Source organism: Coregonus clupeaformis, chromosome 21 (assembly GCF_020615455.1).
Source record: "Coregonus clupeaformis isolate EN_2021a chromosome 21, ASM2061545v1, whole genome shotgun sequence".
Lineage (NCBI taxonomy): Eukaryota > Metazoa > Chordata > Actinopteri > Salmoniformes > Salmonidae > Coregonus > Coregonus clupeaformis.
In genome coordinates, this window is record NC_059212.1 from 20,471,953 (window position 1) to 20,494,018 (window position 22,066).

The window sequence follows — 22,066 nt, forward strand, 5'->3', positions numbered from 1 at the left end:
TTACAGGCTCAAAATGGCCAGAAACAAAAAACTTTCTTCTGAAACTCGTCAGTCTATTCTTGTTCTGAGAAATGAAGGCTATTCCATGCGAGAAATTGCCAAGGAACTGAAGGTCTCGTACAACGCTGTGTACTACTCCCTTCACAGAACAGCGCAAACTGTCTCTAACCCGAATAGAAAGAGTAGTGGGAGGCCCCGGTGCACAACTGAGCAAGAGGACAAATACATTAGAGTGTCTAGTTTGAGAAACAGGCGCCTCACAGGTCCTCAACTGGCAGCTTCATTAAATAGTACCCGCAAAACACCAGTCTCAACGTAAACAGTGAAGAGGCGACTCAGGGATGCTGACCTTCTAGGCAGAGTTGCAAAGAAAAAGCCATATCTCAGACTTAATATATTATTTTTATTGGCCAGTCTGAGATATGGCGTTTTCTTTGCTACTCTGCCTAGAAGGTCAGCCTAGACCACAGATGGCTCCATGTGAACTACAATCCCGACGCTATGTTTTAGCGTTTAGAAACGCTATTAATCCTCGCTAGCGATACGGTTTTGGAACCTTGCCTGGTGCAACTTTGCTAAACTGCATACAGTAAGTGTATCTTTTGTATTAGAAAAGTTATTTATTGCTTATATGAAAGTTAAGTTCCAAATGTTTCCAAAACCGTATCGCAAGCGAGGCGTATTCGTGAATAGACAGAGAGCTTGGGCAGCGTCAGAACATCGGTGTAATGCAATGGAATTGGAGTCATGAGAAAGGCAAATTGTAATCCAGATAATAACAAACTCCACAGGTGATAATAATAAAAAAAGTTGTAACTAAAATTAGCTAATAAATATGGTATAAATTAAATGATACAGCAAGATACAAATGAAAGGACACGATACGATTGACATGGTTGAAAACTGTATCTGTAGGCCTACTTGGTGTCTATCACTGCCAGTTCCACCTGTTAATTAGTGACTGGCACCATATTGCCATTAACCCCTTAAATGCTACTCTGCTGGTGAAATACGGGTAATCACCACGTGTCACAATAAAACAAACAAAAATAGTTTTTTATAAAGACATTCATTTTTCCCAAATAATGTTTTCTATACACAATTATTATGCATTCCATAATATAATTTTAACACATTTTATTTTGTATCAAAATGGCTCTAACACCATCTGAGCTGACATAACACTACAGTAACCATATATTCGCCCCTATTCTACAGATAGGATGTTGGCTAAATGTTCCACTATACAGTGGCATCTGTAGTGTTTATCATATTTGATGGGATATTAGCCGGACCCCCCACTGTGCCGAGCTGGAGGGGTTAAAGGGATTTGTGTTATGGTGTTATAGTTGGAGCACTTGGCCCATGCACTTAGCCCAATCCGATTTATCCCTATCAGAGACAGTGAACTGGATTCAGTGTCTATTCAGACCGAGTATGTATTTGGAGCTGTAATCTGGCTACTGCCATACAGACTTTTGAAAGGAATTTCTCTGCCTTTTTCAATTATGTACACTGATGAAGATTGTAATGAGAATGGAAATAGCTTAGAGTGGAGTGAGAGGGCAGGCTGATCATTTATCTTTAATAGAGAGAGATGCTCTCTCTATGATACATGGATCGATTGCATTTATACTGTATAGCACATTTCACTATAGGTTTCAAAGCCACTTAACATAATATGGAGCTCGCAACACACTGTGGAGAAGTGAGGGGTTATTGTCCCTATTTGAAGTTTGAAGTCAGAAAAGCATGGTTTACATAAGACAGACCATCTATTAAGTAACCACCACTCACCAATGATCTTCAAAAGCTTTATTACATTGTGATTCAAGATGAACAGGAAGATTTCTTGACAACTCTCATTTGGCATTATTTGTTGTCCTTCATTGTGCAGGTGAATATCAAGTATAATATTAATATAATAAATAATATAAATTATTATTATAAATAAAGCCTCTTTCGACAACATTCTTTTTGTCTTGATTTTGTCATTACCCAAGTCATTCAACAACAATATTCTGATCTTTAAATTAACACACAATTCATGATATCAAGAAAACGACATGAACATTTTAGTAAAACATTTTAGTAGAACTAACTGCATTAGCTCTACTGCAAAGGTTTGGCAACTGCAAAATGGCCCTTCAAACATCCCAACAAACGTAAATAAACCTGATTTTACCTTATTCATCATTCCAATGGCTAACCAATGGCTAACCAACCATTCTCCTTGTGAAATGTTACTCTAGCCTAGCATTAGCCTAGCATTATCTTTAGCTCAGCAATACTGGACCAGCTCGCTCATGGTGCAGCCGGACCGGCAGCACACCCCAGCAGGCCCCACGTCTCGGCGGGTACGGGAGGACACGGTGTACCCCAGAGGGATGGTTGAAGGCTCCATGTCCACTTGGACCTGTGGAGGTGTGCTGGGGAACCCTAGATGGGTCTGCTGGTCTTCTGTCAGACTCTCTGTGAAGTCCTGGTCGTCTCGCTGTGTCATCACATCTTCGCCAGGCTCTGCAGTCCTCAGGTTGGCAAACTGATTGCTGTTCAGCCAATCCAGAATTGCCCCTGTTGATGGAAAAAAACTGAATTAGGTATAATTTACAATTTAGGCAGATATCAGCAGAGGTGTCATGCCTATAGGGGGCACAAGGGCATGTGCCCCCTCATATTTGTCCTGTTTTGACATTTTGTAGATGTTAAATGAGTTACTAAACTTATTAAGCCTACATTTTATAAAAAGTATTTATAAAAATATCTCTCAGTGGTATTTTGCGGAGGGGGCACTCTGGCTGGAACCCCCTACTCTCCCTAGTAAGTGGTTACGTCCAAGGTGCACCACGGAGCAAGACAAATAGTAAAGAGTGACACACAGCCATTGATTTGATTTTAGCTGTCAGTGATGGGCAGCACTCGCAGGAGGTATGTTTGTAAATGAATTTGATCAAGCTACGTAGCCTATTCATTCCTTCTTGATGAATAAATAAAACAAACATGTTTTGTTGTTTCTCTGTGATACTAGCCACCTAGGAATTTCATAAAGTTGGCTTTAGCTAGCCAGCTAGGTAGGTTCCCAATCTCCCAACCTCATAACTAGCTACCAAGCCATTTCAGGCTACCAATCAAATTAGAGTAGCTTGTCTAACTACATTAGCTGGTATGCCTGCTGGAAGGTTGCTAGACTTTAGCAAGCAATTACTAAATGTACTGAATAAGACTCACATTCCTTTCAATCTTTTAACCAGATTTTGCAGAGATACAGAGAAACAAAAAAAAAGAACCACCAGTCAGTAGGATACAGACAGCTCAAGAGGTATGCTTAGATATGCAGAAAAATGCTTGGTTTAAATGTCATCTGGCATGCTAAATCTTTAAATATCATGATATTTTTGTATTAATTATGACGCCATGATATGTGCCTGTATTCAAGATATGTGTTATGATCCTATGTACTGTCGTTGTAATTTGTATATAATATCTTAGGGATGTTATTGCAGTATATTGAGATATGTGATTTACAGTCAGAATGACACCCTCAGTAAAATGGCAATTGAACAGGTAAAGAAGATATGCTGAGATAACCTATGCAGAAAAAAAGACATTTGTTCATAGAAGTAGGCATGATGATTATGGCTCTAGATTGCAGGAAAATGATGTTTCAGGTGATTGAAAAATGCAAAATTCTACAACTTCCGGAGGGGTTTTCGTGAGGGGTTCTCCAACTCCATCCTCACATACTTCGTGCCCACTCTAAAATAATGGGTGAATGATGCCTCTGGATGTCAGCTTGGTTGAGAAGAGGATTCCATTTACCCTAACCTCCATTCTCGTCCCACTGGGTACAGACGTCAATTTAATGTATATTCCACTTTAGTTCAACGTCATTTCATTGAAATGACGTGTAAACAATGTTGATTCAACCAGTGTGTGCCCAGTGGGATGCTTTTCAGTATAAAAATACATGTATGCCTTTCGGATTCAACTAAACTGAATTCACGCACAAACAACAGCATCATAAAAATGTGGAAACAAGCTATTAGGTCCTTGAGAGTTGTGGTACTCACTGTGGCGGTTGACATGGTGTTGTCCAAGCTCCGGAGCGGAGCGCTTCAGTCTGGAGCTCCCACACGATGTGACCACCATACGGATAAACTCTCTCCCACACAGCTTCACCCTGGCATCCTGCCCCTGGGTCCCATACACCCCAACCATGAGAACTACCACAAGAGACACAAGACACTTAGCATCCATGATGTTGATGTTTGCGCCCAAGTAAATCACACAAACAGCAAATAGATGCAGCAGGTATGGTACGATGAGGTGAGGAGGGATGTGATGTGTAGCTACTTGTGAGAGCTTCCAAGGGCCTTATATAATGCCCTACTGTCTATGCCAGGCCAGGATTCTCGTAAGGAGCCATTCGGCCTTGGCCAAGGAAAAGGATGTCCTGATCTTGAGATCGCCACATGTCAAAGAGAGTTCCCCTCAAGGCTGGAACTCTCATTTGAGATAAATACATGTCAAATGGTGATCTATAGCATGGGGTTTATGAACTGGGGTTAGTGGTGCAAGTATAGGAAAATTTATACCTCCAGGTGATCTGAAATTGTTTTTCCTTTTCATTATAAAGATTTAGTTTACTCGTATACAAGAAAGCCTCTTATGGCCCCAAAACCATAGGGTGATCCATACATTGACCTGAAGGATAATAAGACTGCTATCTGTTATCGGTAGCCCAGCGGCTAAGGAGTTGGACCTGTGGCTGAAACGTGGTTGGTTCGAATCCTGGGCCAGGCCCTGGAAAAAAGGGAGCAGAGTGTAAGACACTATTGTATTGTTCCCTGTAACATATGGACAATAAAGTTATGTTGTACTGTATCCTACCATTATGAAATGTTTCATTATCTAACCCTGATGAGCCTCTACTATGAAAATATGGCACATTCCTTATTCCATAAATCTCCACATTTATGGACTTTCTATTTTTAATTATTTGAAAATGTTGATATGTGTATGTATTCTCTGTGATTAGTTGGCATATTTTCTTGGAGATAAGTTATTTACCAACTGTGGCTATGTTTCTGGACATATCTTGAAGAATGTCAAGGATAACGACTTCACCATGCGCATTCATACCACAGCTTCATATTTCAAACATTTGTTGAATACGCACTTTACACAATATTTGGCATTGAGCTATTGGGTTTCAGTTACATCTTGTTTTGTTCGCCTTAAAATAAAATATGCAGACAATACATTTCAAAGCGCATCATATCTAGAATAGCAATACCAAAGAGTCCCATGGTGGAGTCACAGCCGTCACACGGACTCCTTTCACAGCATGAGTGTGTGTGTGTGTGGGTAGCCTTGGGTGCATTCCCTGTCTCTCCCTACTTGGCTCCAGGTTGACGCTAGAAGACACCGCCAGGCAACTGTCAAAAGCCCTTGGCTTCTCCTTGCTTTAATTGATGTTGAACATGCAGGTTAATATTTTTCGTCATGAATATTGTTCTGGAGGCAGCTCTGCAAGAGTGGTCACTAGCTGGCACAGCCACAAAGTCATAAAATCTGATTTTAAACCTAACCTTAACCACACTACTTACCCTAATGCCTAACCGTAACTTTAAATTAGACCAAACAACTAATTTTTGTTTTCATACATTTTTTTTATATATCCAATTTTGACTTTGCAGCTGGCCCATCTAGCAGAAATCGCTCAGTTCTCATTCCAGGGCAAGATTCGTGACAATAAATGTCAAATCAAATTTTATTTGCCACATATACGTGTTTAGCAGATGTTATAGCGGGTGTAACGAAATGCTTGTGCTTCTAGCTCCGACAGTGCAGTAATATCTAACAATTTCACAACAATACACACAAAAAGTAAGGAATGGGATTTAAGAATATACATTTTAGTCATTTAGCAGACGCTCTTATCCAGAGCAATTAGGGTTAAGTGCCTTGCTCAAGGGCACATCAACAGATTTTTCACCTAGTCGGCTCAGGGATTAGAACCAGCAACCTTTCGGTTACTGGCACAACGCTCTAACCACTAAGCTACCTGCCGCCCAATATATACAGATATGGACAAGCAATGACAGAGCGGCATGGACTAAGATACAGAATAATATTATAGAATAGAATGCAGTATATACGTATGAGATGAGTAGTGCAAGATATGTAAACATTATTAAAGTGACTGGTGTTCCATTTCTTAAAGTGGCCAGTGATTTCAATAGGCAGCAGCAGCCTCTAATGTGCTAGTGATGGCTAGTTAACAGTCTGATGGCCTTGAGATAGAAGCTATTTTTCATTCTTCCTGTGACATCGGGTGCTGTTGTAAGTCGCTCTGGATAAGAGCGTCTGCTAAATTACTTAAATGTAAATATAATATAATATGCCATTTAGCAGACGCTTTTATCCAAAGCGACTTACAGTCATGTGTGCATACATTTTTACGTATGGGTGGTCCCGGGGATGCTCTACCAATTGAGCTACAGAGGACCACATAAATATATGTGTCTTGGAGGGCGGGTAGTTTGCCCCCAGTAATGCGTTCGGCAGACCGCACCACCCTCTGGAGAGCCCTGCGGTTGTGGGCGGTGCAGTTGCTGTACCAGGCGGTGATACAGCCCGACAGGATGCTCTTAATTGTGCATCTGTAAAAGTTTGTTAGGGTTTTAGGTGATAAGCCAAATTTATTCAGCCTCCTGAGGTTGAAGAGGCTCTGTTGTGCCTTCTTCACCACACTGTCTGTGTGGGTGGACCATTTCAGTTTGTCGGTGATATGTACGCCAAGGAACTTGAAGCTTTCCACCTTCTCCACTGCGGTCCCTTCGATGTGGATAGGGGGGTGCACCCTCTGCTGTTTCCTGAAGTCCACGATCATCTCCTTTGTTTTGTTGATGTTGAGTGAGAGGTTATTTTCCTGGCACCACACTCCCAGAGCCTTCACCTCCTCCCTGAAGGCGGTCTCGTCATTGTTGGTAATCAAGCCTACTACTGTTGTGTCGTCTGCAAACTTGATGATTGAGTTGGAGGCATGCTTGGCCACACAGTCATGGGTGAACAGGGAGCACAGGAGGGGGCTGAGCACGCAACCTTGTGTTGAGGATCAGCGAAGTGGAGATGTTGTTTCCTACCTTCACCACCTGGGGGCGGCCCATCAGGAATTCCAGGACCCAGTTGCACAGGGCGGGGTTCAGACCCAGGGCCTCGAGCTTAATAATGAGCTTGGAGGGTACTATGGTGTTGAATGCTGAGCTATAGTCAATGAACAGCATTCTTACATAGGTATTCCTCTTGTCCAGATGGGATAGGGCAGTGTGCAGTGTGATGGCAATTGCATCGTCTGTGGATCTATTGGGGCGGTAAGCAAATTGAAGTGGGTCTAGGGTGACAGGTAAGGTAGAGGTGATGTGATCCTTGACTAGTCTTCATGATGACAGAGGTGAGTGCTATTAGGGCGATAGTCATTTAGTTCAGTTACCTTTGCTTTCTTGGGTACAGGAACAATGGTGGCCCTCTAGAAGCATATGGGAACAGCAGACTGGGAAAGGGAGAGATTGAATGTCCATGAACACACCAGCCAGCTGGTCTGCGCATGCTCTGAGGACGCGGCTAGGGATGCCGTCTGGGCCGGCAGCCTTGCGGGGGTTAACATGCTTAAATGTCTTAATCACGTCGGCCATGGAGAAGGTGAGGCCAAGTCCTTGGAAGTGGGCCTCGTCGATGGCACTGTGTTATCCTCAAAGCGTGCGAAGAAGGTGTTTAGCTTGTCTGGAAGCGAGACGTCGGTGTTGGCGACGTGGCTGGTTTTCTTTTTGTAGTCCGTGATTGTCTGTAGACCCTGCCACATACGTCTCGTGTCTGGGCCGTTGAATTCCGACTCCACTTTGTCTCTGTACTGATGTTTTGCCAGTTTATTTGCCTTGCAGAGTGAGTAGCTACACTGTTTGTATTCTGCCATATTCCCAGCCACCTTGCCATGGTTGAATGCGGTGGTTCGCGCTTTCAGATTTGCGCGAATGCTGCCGTCTATACACGGTTTCTGGTTAGGGTAGGTTTTAATTGTCACAGTGGGCCCAACTTCCTGATAAACTCAGTCACTGTTTCAGAGTATATGTCTAAATTAGTTTCGGTAGCTACCCGAACATATCCCAGTCCGCGTGATCAAAACAATCTTGAAGTGTGGATTCCGATTGGTCAGAACAGCGTTGAATAGTCCTTAGCACGGGTACTTCCTGTTTGAGTTTCTGCCTATAGGAAGGGAGAAGCAAAATTGAGTTGTGGTCAGATTTGCCGAAAGGATGGCGGGGGAGGGCCTTATAACCATCTCGGAAGTTCGAATAGCAATGGTCGAGGATTTTAGCAGCGCGAGTACAAAAGTCGATATGTTGATAGAACTTCGGCAGCCTAGTCCTCAAATTTGCTTTGTTAAAATCCCCGGCTACAATAAATGCAGCCTCAGGATACAGTGAGGGAAAAAAGTATTTTATTCCCTACTGATTTTGTACGTTTGCCCACTGACAAAGAAATGATCAGTCTATAATTTTAATGGTAGGTTTATTTGAACAGTGAGAGACAGAATAGCAACAAAAAAATTCAGAAAAACGCATGTCAAAAATGTTATAAATTGATTTGCATTTTAATGAGGGAAATAAGTATTTGACCCCCTCTCAATCAGAAAGATTTCTGGCTCCCAGGTGTATTTTATACAGGTAATGAGCTGAGTGCTCCTAATCTCAGCTTGTTACCTGTATAAAAGACACCTGTCCACAGAAGCAATCAATCAATCAGATTCCAAACTCTCCACCATGGCCAAGACCATAGAGCTCTCCAAGGATGTCAGGGTCAAGATTGTAGACCTACACAAGGCTGGAATGGGCTACAAGACCATCGCCAAGCAGCTTGGTGAGAAGGTGACAACAGTTGGTGCGATTATTCGCAAATGGAAGAAACACAAAATAACTGTCAATCTCCCTCGGCCTGGGGCTCCATGCAAGATCTCACCTCGTGGAGTTGCAATGATCATGAGAACGGTGAGGAATCAGCCCAGAACTACACGGGAGGATCTTGTCAATGATCTCAAGGCAGCTGGGACCATAGTCACCAAGAAAACAATTGGTAACACACTACGCCGTGAAGGACTGAAATCCTGCAGCGCCCGCAAGGTCCCCCTGCTCAAGAAAGCACATATACAGGCCCGTCTGAAGATTGCCAATGAACATCTGAATGATTCAGAGGAGAACTGGGTGAAAGTGTTGTGGTCAGATGAGACCAAAATGGAGCTCTTTGGCATCAACTCAACTTGCCATGTTTGGAGGAGGAGGAATGCTGCCTATGACCCCAAGAACACCATCCCCACCGTCAAACATGGAGGTGGAAACATTATGCTTTGGGGGTGTTTTTCTGCTAAGGGGACAGGACAACTCCACCGCATCAAAGGGATGATGGACGGGGCCATGTACCGTCAAATCTTGGGTGAGAACCTCCTTCCCTCAGCCAGGGCATTGAAAATGGGTCGTGGATGGGTATTCCAGCATGACAATGACCCAAAACACACGGCCAAGGCAACAAAGGAGTGGCTCAAGAAGAAGCACATTAAGGTCCTGGCCTAGCCAGTCTCCAGACCTTAATCCCATAGAAAATCTGTGGAGGGAGCTGAAGGTTCGAGTTGCCAAACGTCAGCCTCGAAACCTTAATGATTTGGAGAAGATCTGCGAAGAGGAGTGGGAAAAAATCCCTCCTGAGATGTGTTCAAACCTGGTGGCCAACTACAAGAAACGTCTGACCTCTGTGATTGCCAACAAGGGTTTTGCCACCAAGTGCTAAGTCATGTTTTGCAGAGGGGTCAAATACTTCTTTCCCTCATTAAAATGCAAATCAATTTATAACATTTTTGACATGCGTTTATCTGGATTTTTTTGTTGTTATTCTGTCTCTCACTGTTCAAATAAACCTACCATTAAAATTATAGACTGATCATTCCTTTGTCAGTGGCAAACGTACAAAATCAGCAGGGGATCAAATACTTTTTTTCCCTCACTGTATATAAGGTCCCACAGTTGACAGTGCATGTCAGAGCAAAAACCAAGCCATGAGGTCGAAGGAATTGTCCGTAGAGCTCCGAGACAGGATTGGGCCGAGGCACAGATCTGGGGAAGGGTACCAAAAAATGTCTGCAGCATTGAAGGTCCCCAAGAACACAGTGGCCTCCATCATTCTTAAATGGAAGAAGTTTGGAACCACCAAGGCTCTTCCTAGGGCTAGCCGCCCGGCCAAACTGAGCAATTGGGGGAGAAGGGCCTTGGTCAGGGATGTGACCAAGAACCCGATGGTCACTCTGACAGAGCTCTAGAGTTCCTCTGTGGAGATGGGAGAAACTTCCAGAAGGACAACCATCTCTGCGGTACTCCACCAATCAGGCCTTTATGGTAGAGTGGCCAGATGGAAGCCACTCCTCAGTAAAAGGCACGATGGCCCACTTGGAGTTTGCCAAAAGGCACCTAAAGACTCTCAGACCACGAGAAACAAGATTCTCTGGTCTGATGAAACCAAGATTGAACTATTTGGCCTGAATGCCAAGCGTCACATCTGGAGGAAACCTGGCACCATCCCTACGGTGAAGCATGGTGGTGGCAGCATCATGCTGTGGGGATGTTTTTCAGCGGCAAAGACTGGGAGACTAGTCAGGATTGAAGGAAAGATGAACAGAGCAAAGTACAGAGAGATCCTTGATGAAAACCTGCTCCATAGTGCTTAGGACCTCAGACTGGGTCAAAGATTCACCTTCCAACAGGACAACGACCCTAAGCTCACAGCCAATACAATGCAGGAGTGGCTTCGGGTCAAGTCTGAATGTCCTTGAGTCGCCCAGCCAGAGCCCGGACTTGAACCCTATCGAACATCTCTGGAGAGATCTGAAAATAGCTGTGCAGCAACGCTCCCCATCCAACCTGACAGAGCTTGAGGATCTGCAGAGAATAATGGGAGAAACTCCCCAAATACAGGTGTGCCAAGCTTGTAGCGTCATACCCAAGAAGACTCGATGCTGTAATCGCTGCCAAAGGTGCTTCAACAAAGTACTGAGTAAAGGATCTGAATACTTATGTAAATGTGATATTTCCGTTTTTTTATTTGTAATACATTTGCAAACAGTTCTTAAAAAAACAACTATTTTTGCTTTGTCATTATGGGGTATTTTGGGGTATTATTTTAATATATATATATATTTTTTAAATATATATTTCCTGAGCTTTCTTATATCTCCAAACACTTCAAAACCTTGTTTCTTATGATTTATTTTTGACTGTCTTTATTACCATTTATGAATGTGTTATTAAATGTGTTTCTCTGGGCTATAGTAGTAAAGGCCAAAATATTATCAAATATATGATTTTATACAGTGGGGGAAAAAAGTATTTAGTCAGCCACCAATTGTGCAAGTTCTCCCACTTAAAAAGATGAGAGAGGCCTGTAATTTTCATCATAGGTACAAAAATCCAGAAAATCACATTGTAGGATTTTTAAAGAATTTATTTGCAAATTATGGTGGAAAATAAGTATTTGGTCAATAACAAAAGTTTCTCAATATCTCAATATCTCATTGTCATGCTGAAAGACCCAGCCATGTTTCATCTTCAATGCCCTTGCTGATGGAAGGAGGTTTTCTCTCAAAATCTCACGATACATGGCCCCATTCATTCTTTCCTTTACACGGATCAGTCGTCCTGGTCCCTTTGCAGAAAAACAGCCCCAAAGCATGATGTTTCCACCCCCATGCTTCACAGTAGGTATGGTGTTCTTTGAATGCAACTCAGCATTCTTTGTCCTCCAAACACGACGAGTTGAGTTTTTACCAAAAAGTTCTATTTTGGTTTCATCTGACCATATGACATTCTCCCAATCCTCTTCTGGATCATCCAAATGCACTCTAGCAAACTTCAGATGGGCCTGGACATGTACTGGCTTAAGCAGGGGGGACACGTCTGGCACTGCAGGATTTGAGTCCCTGGCGGCGTAGTGTGTTACTGATGGTAGGCTTTGTTACTTTGGTCCCAGCTCTCTGCAGGTCATTCACTAGGTCCCCCCGTGTGGTTCTGGGATTTTGCTCACCGTTCTTGTGATCATTTTGACCCCACGGGGTGAGATCTTGCGTGGAGCCCCAGATCGAGGGAGATTATCAGTGGTCTTGTATGTCTTCCATTTCCTAATAATTGCTCCCACAGTTGATTTCTTCAAACCAAGCTGCTTACCTATTGCAGATTCAGTCTTCCCAGCCTGGTGCAGGTCTACAATTTTGTTTCTGGTGTCCTTTGACAGCTATTTGGTCTTGGCCATAGTGGAGTTTGGAGTGTGACTGTTTGAGGTTGTGGACAGGTGTATTTTATACTGATAACAAGTTCAAACAGGTGTCATTAATACAGGTAACCTCTTAAAGAAGAAGTTACAGGTATGTGAGAGCCAGAAATCTTGCTTGTTTGTAGGTGACCAAATACTTATTTTCCACCATAATTTGCAAATAAATTCATAAAAAATCCTACAATGTGATTTTCTGGGGGAAAAAATCTCAATTTGTTTGTCATAGTTGACGTGTACCTATGATGAAAATTACAGGCCTCTCTCATCTTTTTAAGTGGGAGAACTTGCACAATTGGTGGCTGACTAAATACTTTTTTCCCCCACTGTATATATATACCTACAATTCCAAACGAAATAGCTAAATGATCCATAGTATGACCATCTTAAAACAATTCCATATGTCAGCTTAGAACCAATCCCCCCTCCCCAATGTCTTAGACTTTTAAGAATTAATACACTAGGAAGGAACTGCTCAGAGATTTCACCATGAGGTCAATGGTGACTTTAAAAACAGTTACAGAGTTTAATGGCCGAGATAGAAGAAAACTGAGGATGGATCAGCAACATTGTAGTTACTCCACAATACTAACCTAATTGACAGAGGGGAAAGAAGGAAGAATAACAATTATTCCAAAACATGCATCCTGTTTGAAACAAGGCACTAAAGTAATACTGCCAAAAATGTGGCAAAGCAATTAACCTTTTGTCCTGAATAGAAAGTGTTATGTTTGGGGCAAATCCAATACAACACATATACTACTGATTACCACTCTCCATATTTTCAAGCATAGTGGTGGCTGCATCATGTTATGGGTATGCTTGTAATTGTTAAGGACTGGGGAGTTTTTCAGGATAAAAAAAGAAACGGAATGGAGCTAAACACAGGCTATATCCTAGAGGAAAACCTGGTTCAGTCTGCACCAGACACTGGGAGATGAATTCACCTTTCAGCAGGACAATAACCTAAAACACAAGGCCAAATCTACATTGGAGTTCCTTAACAAGAAGACAGTGAATGTTCCTGAGTGGCCGCGTTACATTTCTGACTTAATTTGACTTAAGTCTATGGCGAGACCTGAAAATGGTTATCTAGCAATGTTTCTTGAGCTGAAAGGTGCATACTCTTGGGCCTGTGGTCTGGGTGTACTCCTGGGCCTTGAGCTTGGCGCAGTGATCGGAGAACTTGTTGAAGAAGATTGAGATGGGTATTCCATTGAGGATGATGCCAAAGGAGATGCAGCCAAAAGCCACGCAGCGACCCAGATAGGAGATTGGCACCATGTCACCATAGCCCACAGTGGAGATACTGACCTGTAGGACAAAGAGGGAAATGGTGTTGTTTTGTTAATCTTAAAGAACATCTCAGTCAAAGCCACATACTATACAGGACACCCTGGTTTATTTTGCTGACAGAACGTACTGTATATTTCCACTTGAATCAGAACTCGACCAAATGAAGGAGCCTAGGTAAAGGAAACAAGCCCACACCAACCTCCTCAAAACGTGTTATATTTTCTGCGCTGTATAGGTAAAAATACATTATTAGCCCTTCTTAAAAGAAAATGCCATCACACAGCACTTGGGAGTAAGCCTGACATTAATAAATGGTCTAGGTCATGATTATAGTTGATCAAGATATTAGTTACAACACTAATCATGTACAGTATGTCAGGTACAGAAACAGTTCTGGGAATAACTAAGACCAATTCAACCTCCAGTGAAACAGGAATTACATTATGATACTGAGGAATTCAAAAAAAAAAAAAAAGCATTTATTTCATGAAAACCTTGTTGTGCCTGTTTCCTCATGATGAAAGTGAACCTCAAACAGGAAATTGATCCTTTATGTATACCGCCACAGGCTACATCAATTGAGAGTTCAAATAAGTGGTAAATGGCTGAAAAAGCCATATGCAAATACACTATATACAGTGCCCTCCACTATTATTGGCACCCCTGTTTAAGATGTGGTCGAGGACTTCCAAAAATTCTCATTTTTTTTTAAACAACATAGAACCCAAATGCAAAAAAAGAGAAACATCCAACCTTTTATTTAAGTACATTACTTTGGTGGTAAAAAAAAATATCACACATTTAGAAAAAAATAACTTGAAATCATGTGTCCCACAATTATTGGCACCCCTAACAATTCCGCTGAACATTTTAATTGATTTTTTTAAAAATATATTTTTCTGTAGTTGCTAAAGTTGGTCAGGGTATCTAATTAATTTAATTAGTAATTCATGACTTCCTGTTTCCCTGGGGTATAAATATGACGTGACACAGAGGCCTAATTCTCTTACCCATTTGTCAACATGGCAAAGACAAGAGAACACACCATTCAAGTAAGGCAGATTTGTGTCGACCTTCATAAGTCAGGCAATGGCTACAAGAAAATAGCCACTCGCCTTAACTTGCCCGTATCTACAGTCAGAGGAATCATTAAGACGTTTAAAACAACTGGAACAGTGACAAACAAGGCTGGAAGAGGTCCCATGTTTATCTTGCCACAACGCACAGTGAGGAGGATGGTAAGAGAAGTAAAAAAAAGTCCTAAGCTCACTGTCACAGAATTGCATCAAAGAGTGGCATCTTGGGGTCACAAAGTCTCCAAAATAACCATCAGACGCTCTCTACATGCCAACAAGCTGTTTGGGAGGCATGCAAGGAAAAAGCCTTTTCTCACTAACACTCACAAACGTAAACGTCTGGAGTTTGCTAAGCGGCACTGGGACTTCAACTGGGATCGTGTGCTTTGGTCAGATGAGACTAAGATTGAGCTTTTTGGCAACAAACACTCTAAGTGGGTCTGGCGTAAAACAAAAGATGAGTATGCCGAAAAGCACCTCATGCCCACCGTGAAGTATGGTGGAGGATCTGTGATGCTGTGGGCCTGTTTCTCTTCCAAAGGCCCTGGGAACCTTGTTAGGGTGCATGGCATTATGAACGCTTTGAACTACCAGGACATTTTAAATAAAAACCTGATGGCCTCTGCCAGAAAGCTGAAGATGGGTCGTCATTGGGTCTTTCAGCAGGATAATGATCCAAAACATGTGGCAAAATCTACACAAAAATGGTTCAGCAGTCACAAACTCAAGGTCCTCCCATGGCCATCTCAGTCCCCAGACCTCAACCCAATCGAAAACCTGTGGGGCGAGCTAAAGAGGAGAGTGCATAAGAGAGGACCCAGGACACTGGATGATCTAGAAAGATTGTGCAAAGAAGAATGGTCAAAGATCCCTCTCTCTGTGTTCTCCAATCTTGTGAAATGTTATAGGAGGAGATTAAGTGCTGTATTGTTGGCAAAAGGGGGTTGTACAAAGTATTAACATCAGGGGTGACAATAATTGTGGGACACATGATTTCAAGTTTTTTTTTTTCTAAATGTGTGATTTTTTTTTTTTACACCAAAGTAATGTACTTAAATAAAAGGTTGGATTTTTCTCTTTTTTTGCATTTGGGTTCTATGTTGTTTAAAAAAAAGGAGAATTTTTGGAAGTCCTAGACCACATCTTAAACAGGGGTGCCAATAATTGTGGAGGGCACTGTATACAAAAGTATGTGGACACCATTCCAAATTAGTGGATTCGGCTATTTCAGCCATACCCGTTGCTGACAGGTGTATAAAATCGAGCACACTGCCATGCAATCTCCATAGACAAACATTGTCAGTAGAATGGCCTTACTGAAGAGCTCAGTGACTTTCAACATGGCACGGTCATAGGATGCCACTTTTTCAACAAGTCAGTTTGTCACATGTCTGCCCTGCTAGAGCTGCCCCATTCAACTGTAAATGCTGTTATTGTGAAGTGGAAACGTCTAGGAGCAACAACGGCTCAGCCGCGAAGTGGTAGGCCACACAAGCTCACAGAACGGGACCGCCGAGTGCTGAAGCGCATAGCAGGTAAAAATCGTCTACCCTCAGTTGCAACACTCACTACCGAGTTCCAAACTGCTTTTGGAAGCAACGTCAGCACAAGAACTGTTCGTCGGGAGCTTCATGAAATGGATTTCCATGGCCAAGCAACCGCACACAAGCCTAAGATCAACATGCGCAATGCCAAGCGTTGGCTGGAGTGGTGTAAAGCTTGCAGCTATTGGACTGGAGCAGTGGAAAAGCGTTCTCTGGAGTGAGGAATTATGCTTCACCATCTGGCAGTCCGAGGGACGAATCTGGGTTTGGTGGATGCCAAGAGTACGCTACCTTCCCCAATGCATAGTGCCAACTATAAGGTTTGGTGGAGGATTAATAATGGTCTGGGGCAGTTTTTCGTGGTTTGGGCTAGGCCCCTTAGTTCCAGTGAAGCGAAATCTTAACGCTACAGCATACAATGGCATTCTAGACTATTCTGTGCTTCCAACTTTGTGGCAACAGTTTGGGGAAGGCCCTTTCCTGTTTCAGCATGACAATGCCCCCGTGCACAAAGCGAGGTCCATACAGAAATGGTGTGTCGAGATCCGTGTGGAAGAACCTGACTGGCCTGCACAGAGCCCTGACTTCAACCCCATCGAACACCTTTGGGATGAATTGGAACGCCGACTGTGAGCCAGGCCTAATCGCCCAACATCAGTGCCTGACCTCACTAATGCTCTTGTGGCTGAATGGAAGCAAGTCCCTGCAGCAATGTTCCAACATCTAGTGGAAAGCCTTCCCAGAATAATGGAGGCTGTTATAGCAGCAAAGTGGGGACCAACTCCATATTAATGCCCATGATTTTGGAATGAGATGTTCGACGAGCAGGTGTCCACATACTTTTGGTAATGTAGTGTATGTTGCTAAAATAGAAGTGGCATACCATAGAAGAAGAACTTAAACATATTGTACAGATGACAAAACATATAGAAGATGGAGTTGTTCACTCACTGCAGCCCACCACCAAGCGTCAGGTATGCTGCTGAAAGGGGTGCCTGGCTGGTCCAGCTCCACAGATTGCATGAGGGCCGAGAAGGTGAAAATGCCTAGATTAATAAACAGGAACAGGCAGCACACCTGCTCTGACCACTGCCGGATGGTGAAGCCAAACGCTGCATGCCCGTGGAATGCTTGGCCAGCTTGAGGATGCGGAAGGTGCGCATGAGCTTGACCACCTTGAGCACCTTGCTGACCCGGGCCATGGTCTTCAGGTCTGTGAAAAAATCTCAAAGATAATCTTGATGAAGTAGGGCAAGACGGCCAAATGGTCCACAAAGTTTAGGGCACTTTTCACAAAGTGTTTGATGTCACAGGTGGTGAGCAGCCTCAAGAAGTACTCAAAGGTGAAGAAGACGATGGAGATGATCGCCACACACTCCATGTAGGTCTTGTCGTAGATTGTGTACTTCCTCAGCTCCTTCACCGTGTTGAGGGTCATCGCCACGATGGAGAAGAGGACAAAAAGGCTGGAGAACACGGCGAAGCCCTTAGCCACTAACGGGGAGTAAGGGTTCTCCATCAGGTCCCAGAGGGCCTTGCAGAACACCCCCAGGAACATGGTCTTGAAAATGGCCTCCTCGCCCACGTGGGCCGGCTTGATCTCGTCGATCAGCTCCTGGTTGACCTACAGGCCATCTTTGATCTCATCCACCTTTTCCTCAAACAGGATGCGGCAACACCTCGGAGTGTCCCTCATGCGCAGACCCCAGAAGTTAATCTCCTCCTCAAAATTGAGCTGGCACAGACTCTCCATTACCCACATGACATTACTGCAGTAGAAGTGGAAGATATCATGGAAAAAGTGGGGTCCTGGTCAAAGAAGAACTCATTTTTGTGGACTGAATAGTCGTCACAGAGTGTCATCCTCTTCATAGGATCGGTAGAGGGCCAGAGAGCTAATCCTGCTTTTTGGGTAGAGGAGAACCAGGTAGGATTGGGATGTGAAAGACTTTCCCACTGACATTGATTGGGACTATGTTGGATCTCTTTTCTCCTCTGGCCTTTTCTCCTTCGGGACCACTGTCTGAGGAGCAGGGCTGCCTAGGTAGTCCATAGACATCCATTTTATGTGGTCCTCTGTAGCTCAATTGGTAGAGCACGGTGCTTGTAATGCCAGGGTAGTTGGTTCGATCCCCGGGACCACCCATATGTAAAAATGTATGCACGCATGACTGTAAGTCGCTTTGGATAAAAGCATCTGCTAAATGGCATATTATTATGCTTTCACAGAGCTCTCCTGCCCAAAGGGGAAGGTAGCGTCTGGTTCCTCTGTGCTCTGGGAGAAACTGGTGTTCAGCTTCACCCTGGCAAACAAACTGGAGCGCCACTTTTTCAGGTGGCGAGGGTTTCTTGAAGGTTGTTCGATTGAAAATGTACGAGAGAAAAAGAAATCCTGCTCACCCAGTGAAAGTTAAGTCATTACATTTACATTTACATTTACGTCATTTAGCAGACGCTCTTATCCAGAGCGACTTACAAATTGGTGCATTCACCCTATAGCCAGTGGGTTAACCACTTTACAATATTTTTTTTTTTTTTTATTCCATTATTATTATTATTTATTTTTTTGGGGTGGGGGTGGGGGGGGGGTAGAAGGATTACTTTATCCTATCCCAGGTATTCCTTAAAGAGGTGGGGTTTCAAATGTCTCCGGAAGGTGGTGAGTGAGGTGTGGTCCTCTGTAGCTCAGCTGGTAGAGCACGGCGCTTGTAACGCCAAGGTAGTGGGTTCGATCCCCGGGACCACCCATACACAAAAATGTATGCACGCACGACTGTAAGTCGCTTTGGATAAAAGCGTCTGCTAAATGGCATATTATTATTATTATTATTATAGTGACTCCGCTGTCCTGGCGTCGTGAGGGAGCTTGTTCCACCATTGGGGTGCCAGAGCAGCGAACAGTTTTGACTGGGCTGAGCGGGAACTATGCTTCCGCAGAGGAAGGGGAGCCAGCAGGCCAGAGGTGGATGAACGCAATGCCCTCGTTTGGGTGTAGGGACTGATCAGAGCCTGAAGGTACGGAGGTGCCGTTCCCCTCACTGCTCCATAGGCAAGGACCATGGTCTTGTAACGGATGCGAGCTTCAACTGGAAGCCAGTGGAGTGTGCGGAGGAGGGGGGTGACGTGAGAGAACTTGGGAAGGTTGAACACCAGACGGGCTGCGGCATTCTGGATGAGTTGTAGGGGTTTAATGGCACAGGCAGGGGAGCCCAGCCAACAGCGAGTTGCAGTAATCCAGACGGGAGATGACAAGTGCCTGGATTAGGACCTGTGCCGCTTCCTGTGTAAGGCAGGGTCGTACTCTCCGAATGTTGTAGAGCATGAACCTGCAGGATCGGGTCACCGCCTTGATGTTAGCGGAGAACGACAGGGTGTTGTCCAGGGTCACGCCAAGGCTCTTCGCACTCTGGGAGGAGGACACAACGGAGTTGTCAACCGTGATGGCGAGATCATGGAACGGGCAGTCCTTCCCCGGGAGGAAGAGCAGCTCCGTCTTGCCAGGGTTCAGCTTGAGGTGGTGATCCGTCATCCATACTGATATGTCGGCCAGACATGCAGAGATGCGATTCGCCACCTGGTTATCAGAAGGGGGAAAGGAGAAGATTAGTTGTGTATCGTCAGCGTAGCAATGATAGGAGAGGCCATGTGAGGATATGACAGAGCCAAGTGACTTGGTGTATAGGGAGAAAAGGAGAGGGCCTAGAACTGAGCCCTGGGGGACACCAGTGGTGAGAGCACGTGGTGCGGAGACAGCTTCTCGCCACGCCACTTGGTAGGAGCGACCGGTCAGGTAGGACGCAATCCAGGAGTGAGCCGCGCCGGAGATGCCCAGCTCGGAGAGGGTGGAGAGGAGGATCTGATGGTTCACAGTATCAAAGGCAGCAAACAGGTCTAGAAGGACAAGAGCAGAGGAGAGAGAGTTAGCTTTAGCAGTGCGGAGAGCCTCTGTGACACAGAGAAGAGCAGTCTCAGTTGAATGACCAGTCCTGAAACCTGACTGGTTTGGATCAAGAAGGTCATTCTGAGAGAGATAGCAAGAGAGTTGGCTAAAGACATCACCAACAAATCCAATATCCCACACGTTTTCCATTCCTCTAAACAAAGAACAACGAAAGCAAGAATTTCTTCTTCCTTTTTCTTTTCTTACAAATTCAGCAGGGAGAGGAAACGCTGTGTTTGTTTGGACTTGCAAGAAGATCAAGAGCATGTGTTGGGGATTCATCCTCCCCACGGATTCTCTACTTCCATTGCTGTTCTTTCTATCCTAACAGGAGTTACAAATACGGTCAGTGAGGATTAGTGTTGCGATTTAAGGATTTGGTGCTGGGAGGATGGAAAGGCATAGCAGAGACAGCAGTTGTTCATTTGTGACAGGGCTATTAAAGGCTTAAAGGTAGATGCAGTTCAAACTGGACAGAAATTCATCACAGTAAACAACAACCTCATGTATACCTTCATATCTATGCATTCATTCCAACTTCAATTTATTCATGTGAATCCCATTGGCTGCAGTTTTATTGTGCAGATCACTTCCCCCTTATTTCCACTGGCCTATAGAGAGTATTTATACCTTAAAGCAGCAATCTGCAGTTACTACATACATTTTTGGACCTAATAAATTAATGATGTGTACCAATTGTTTCTTGAAGAATAATACATTTTAGCGAACCTTTCCCAGAACCCTTTTCTTAACCTTAACTTAATTATCCTAACCTGCTACGTAGATTATCCTAACCTGCTGCATTATTTATCCTAACCTGCAACATAAATTCTCATAACCTTTGTTGTTAGTTCTCCTAACCTGCAACGTAAATGTATAGCTCTGTCTATGAATTTGAGAGTGGTTACATTTCTCCAGCCCCATCCCTCAGCTTTTCTTTTTTTTTTATGAGGAGGGGAGACCTTTGTTATTGTTCCAACTGCAGATTGCCCCTTTAAACACATAGTGAGGAATATTATTTCTCACAAAACTTTGGTCATGACTGAATTGCAAGAAGCACAGATTTTTAAATGAAAGGTACAGTCTAGATCATTGTATTTCATTGTAGTCATGCAAGATCCACTCTGAAATGTAGCTGTCAGGCATCTGTGTTGAATTACAATATGGAGGAACAACACATTTAAAATGTACTTTAGTGGAGAATATTAGAATGGTTTTATAATTCGAAATGGCCAAGCATTCAAAACTTGGTTGGCTACTATAAGAAAATGACAAGACAGTTGGTGAAGGGAATATTTTGTCCCCACCAGCAGAGAGACAGATAGTCAGGAAGAGACAGACACACTGACAGTTTAGGGTAATAATGTGCTGTTGTCCAGTAATACCCTTCACATTTTCATTGATATATAGACAATATTTGTAAGTGCCATTACAAGTGCATTTGTTTTGTCTAGTCCTTCGAAATTCAACTTTATTCAACATGCTTTAATAAGTTAACCAGGCGTTGTCTTTGCAATTAAAATATACCTATAAAATACTATAATATAATATATATTGTTGATGCAACTATAATTAGAAATCAACGGCATTATACTGATAATTCGTGTCATCATATATGGTTCGTCCCGGTTCCCCCACCCCCTATTCTACGGAGTGGTATGAACCAGAATACCGGAACCAGAAATGTACATTTCTTTTAAATAGACTATGTTTTTAATTTAGGGAGATGTATTTTTAAACGTATATCATACACAATATGAAATAATAAAATTCTAAAGTGCGTAAATGTATTAGAAATGGAAAATATCTGGGATTACAGTTTGAATATATACCGGACTCGCACC

General features: G+C 43.4%; 1 pseudogene; it reads right to left on the minus strand.

The window, feature by feature from the left end:
- Nucleotides 1-13,458: 13,458 nt before the first annotated feature.
- Nucleotides 13,459-18,245, minus strand: LOC121534798 (annotated as a pseudogene).
- Between the last annotated feature and the right edge of the window lie 3,821 nt (nt 18,246-22,066).